This window comes from Helianthus annuus, chromosome 14 (assembly GCF_002127325.2).
Source record: "Helianthus annuus cultivar XRQ/B chromosome 14, HanXRQr2.0-SUNRISE, whole genome shotgun sequence".
NCBI classification, from domain to species: domain Eukaryota; kingdom Viridiplantae; phylum Streptophyta; class Magnoliopsida; order Asterales; family Asteraceae; genus Helianthus; species Helianthus annuus.
In genome coordinates this window covers 17,582,384-17,587,083 of record NC_035446.2, presented here as the reverse complement: position 1 = coordinate 17,587,083, position 4,700 = coordinate 17,582,384, and the positions used below count along the sequence as shown (strand labels likewise).

General features: G+C 36.4%; 1 long non-coding RNA gene across 1 annotated transcript; it reads left to right on the top strand.

The window, feature by feature from the left end:
* The first annotated feature begins 524 nt into the window (after window positions 1-524).
* On the top strand, window positions 525-3,646 carry LOC110905331. The gene is made up of 3 exons (XR_002573033.2): window positions 525-714; window positions 2,899-2,953; window positions 3,423-3,646. It is a non-coding gene; the product is annotated as an uncharacterized LOC110905331 (long non-coding RNA).
* The last annotated feature ends 1,054 nt before the right edge of the window (window positions 3,647-4,700 follow it).

Here is a 4,700-nt window from a genome sequence, read left to right as displayed (position 1 = left end):
TAACCACATTTTGACGTCAAAAATATTGTCGTTACGCTAACGGTGCAACAACTACCTTAAACTTTTAAACCCCTAAATAACTTACAAACTTCACAACATATATTATATAAACTTTTTATAAAAAAAAAAAAATATAAACCAATAACCCTCCTTCCCCAAACGGTCATGGTGGACCCCATCAAATCCACCTACGTTAATTTGCAGTATTTAGAACATGGTTGAAAGTTATGGTCTTGCAACATTTTCACCATACCCATTAGACTAGCATTCCATCATATCCCTACCCATAAAATTAAACTCAAAATCCTTCCCCTTGAACCCCCAAAACTCGACAGCCCCTATACCCCCCAAAAATCGTTTATGGTGGGACCCCAACCAACCTTCATCATTTTATATGGATAAACAAGTATGGTGTCTCAAAGATTATGATCTTGACCTTGTAATATAGGCACATCATATAAGTAACCACCACGTGCATCATCATTCATTTACCTTATAAAAAAAAAAATTACTAACATCTCTTCCTCCCCCCCTCTTGCACTCGGCAGCCATAATCCCTCTTAAACCCTTCTTTTTGATCCACCAAAATCACCATTTTAACCCCAAAAATCTCACTTCAAGATCATCTATGGAAGGTATAAGTATGGAGCATCCTTAGAGCTTGGTTTGGAGCTTAATCATCTTCTTAATCATCCTATAATCTTTTGCAAAATTGTAAGCTCTCACTAACCATCTTTTTAAGCTTATTATTATGTCTAGATCAAGGATGTACAAGTTGATCATCTTGAAATCAAAGAAAAATTCCACTTAAAACCCTAAACCAAAACTTAACAACTTACTAAATGTGAAGTATTATGTGATTATTATGTGTTATAGAGTTGTATGAGTTGTATGATCTTGCCTATCTTGGTTAAAATAAGTTGTTTAAACTTATAATTTAAGTTGAGCATGTTGTTTATTAAGTGTAGTAACTTAAATATGTGATGATCTTGTTATATTTAGGCTTAAAAATATGATTTAAACAACTAGATGTTTAAATCAAGAAAGATCATCACCCTTAAACTCATGAGCTTTATATATATATGTGCTTAAACTTGAAAGATTAAAGATTTAAAGGACTAAACTTGATGATTAAAGACTAATAAGTGTGAATTTTTACTAAAAACAAGTGATTTAATAAATGGTTATGAAAACTACACTTAAAAGTCTTGGATTTCAAGACATAAAAGTGTTGGATTTTTTTTGAAACTTTATATATATAAGTGCTCATGATTTAAGAAAATAGTAGTAGAAATTTGTTTACTTAAAGTTGTATTTTGAGGAGATTAATACATTGATGATGATTTGGAAATTTATAAATGGTTATTAAACATGTTTTGAATACATGGGAAAAATGTCATAGTTTAGGGAAACTATGGCGAAATTTTATAAATATCTAATCGCGATTAAAATGAGATTAACGGGGTGATTAGCATGGTTAATCGTGATTAGTGATTTTAATGGTGATTAACAACCTTAATCGTGATTAGACAAACCCTAATGACGATGGTTAAGTCTTAACCATCCAAGAGTTTACATAAACTCAAAAAGATATTTTTATAACATAAAAGAAGTAAAATTTTAAGTATAACAAATAAATATAATTTTTTTTTAGAAAATTATATGTATAAACTTCAAATACTTTATTTGGTGCATAAAGTGTGTATATTACGTGTATGTACTAGCTTTAGGAATACATATAAAAATGTTACATATAATGCACATGAAAAATATACATTTACACCACGACGAAAACCTCACGAATACTTGCGAATATAACAACAGTCGCGAACCTTCGCAAACACTCGAAACACACTTGTGTAATATCATAACTTCAGGCGCTAGCATCGGACCACAAAGCTCGAATGACGGACATCGGACGACCCTTTATGCCACGTCGGCGAAACGAATAACTTCGACACAAAAACTATATATATTACCCGAACGTCACTACAAGCCTAAAAATAAACCGTTTTAAACACTTCATATATGTCAATGACAATGAAAAACCGGAAAGTTTAATAACGAGAATAACACCAAGTGTAATTATGAAAAGTTTACTAGTATGTTATATCATACTTTGTAAAAATTTATCACGAATCCAAAGCACAATTATTGGGCTTAAGATTACATAAATTTTGGGCTAGGCCCACATCCTTAATTATATGGGCAATGGCCCATTTCCATAAACCTTATAAAAGCCCATTTGTAATAAATATTATGGGCTAGGCCCAAATACATCAATATTATGGACTAAGCCCAACAACTTAAACATGGACTAGGCCCAAAGACAGAATACATGGGTTAAGCCCAAATGTGGGCTAGGCCCAATGAAAAAAATACATGTATAATTTTTATAAATATATATTATAAAAATACATTATAAATACGGTACACCTACACGTATAATACAACATACCTACACGTATTATACGGTATACCTACACGTATAAATACGGCATACCTACCCGTATAAATACGGTATACATACAAATTTAAAGCACACAAATACAAGTATACATACGGTATATGTATATGTATAAAAGACTAGTATACGATGATATACTCACATACACTTGTTGAAGTGTACTCTCTCACTAAGGTTGTATACATACGACAACTTATTTCGACATTAAAAATAAATATTTTCAACACTTTTGTCGAATAAAGACATACACTTATATTTGTGTAACAAATATAAAGTCTTGAACCAAAGCATACACCTTAAACAAATGCCAACATATTACTCAAGTACACAAGCGTTCCAAAAACAAAATGAAAACAATAAACGTTCAAGATGAACAACGAGTACAAGGTCTAGGAAAGACCGACGTGTCTAATGAGTTAGAACCCTTGTAGGTTGACTCACGCTTACGGAACACGGTTGCTAGAGCTTATTGCTGGACGCAATACAGTGAGTTCATGTCCCCCTTTTCTTTTAACGTTTTGGTTTACAACTTTCGGGGGGAAATACATGTCAAACTTGGGTATGATTAAGTTATGGAATGAACTCTTAGATCATGTGAGCATAGGCTGAAACTGAGGTGCCATTAATCCTTTTGAGGACCAAGGAACAAAGGTTAGATCTAATGGGTACGGGCGAGCCCCACTCACGGTCCAAGGGTGACCACTAGAGTGCTGTTGTGTCCATCGTCGAGAGTTCGACACTTAAATTGCCTACGCGGGTTGAGTACCTCCTATGTCGTCACATATATTAATGTCCTTGCAAAACATTAATGATCAACATGTTCATAGACGCTTTACATACCTACTTATAAACTAAACTTTCAAATGTTCTTGAGATTCATTTGATGCGCATTACACATAAAACACATGAACTCGCTCAACTTTTGTTGATGTTTTCAAACTCACATGTATTTCAGGAAACTAATGGAACTTGGGTGCTGGTGTTTATTATGAAGCTTTTGGATTACAAGTCATCGATGTCATCCCTTTTGGAGGGTTTGGTCCATATATCTCATCTTCAATGAGATATAGGATGCAAAGCCTTATGTTTTAAACTTATGTTGAACTCGTCTTTTGTAAAACTTATAACTATGTCGTTTGGCATTTTAAACAAACTTATGATGTGTAATATTTTACTATGTCAATGGGTGAACATCGTATGTTTTTATTCATGTAGTTGTTTACTTATATCGTATGCAATGAGAACTAATCAAGTTCACACCGCGCGCTTCCGCTAATGAACGGGTGTGACAGTCATCCCCATCTGCCTTTGGCGTATAACAAGAGCGTCTGACCACCAAGTTCACTCCAACATCACCAGTCACAACCTCTTCTTCGTACTCAGTTTCTTCATCGTACACTGGATTGTTTTCATACTCTTCATATTGTTCGTCCTCAGACTCAGCAAACAAGTGTCTTTTACCAGCTTTTTTACACTCAGCTTGACGATGGCCTGTTTCACCACAATTGAAACATCTCGGACCACTACTGCTAGCCCCCTTAGAAGTAGGCCCGGTATTGCTACCCCCCGGCTTCTGCTGACTAGGCCCGCCACGAGGTGCCCGACTGCCTGACCCAACGTTTCTCCCAGCAGGGGTAAATGAACCGCCCACCCGACGGTTTTGCTTCTCAAAGGCCAACGCCCGTTGGTGTGCCTCAGGAATGGTTAACGGATCAAAAAGATTCACGGACTCCATGATTTGAACCCTTAGACCCCCAATATACCGAGAAACAAGTTGCTCCTTCGGTTCTTGAATATCATTCCTCGCAATCATCTGGTAAAACTCCGTTGTATAATCATCAACCGATTTAGCCCCTTGTTTTAAATTCTGGAGACGCTGATACATCAACCTTTGAAAGTTATGAGGCAAAAAGTTGGACCGCAAGCATTTCTTCATCTTGGTCCATGTCACGATCCTTGACTTCCCGAGCCTATTTCGTGTTAACTTCAATTGCTGCCACCACGCAGAGGCCCTACCACGTAACCTGGTAGCGATCAAGGCCACTCGCTTGTTTTCAGGCACCTCCTTGTACTCGAACACCTCCTCCACGGTAGCCAACCAATCGATGAACCCCTCCGGATTCAAACTAGCCCCATCAAATTCTGGAATATCAATCCTTATCCCAGAATCCTAACTCCTGTTACCCCCTCCACGTTCACCCCTTGGCCGCCCTTCCTGTTCATCTTCGGAAGT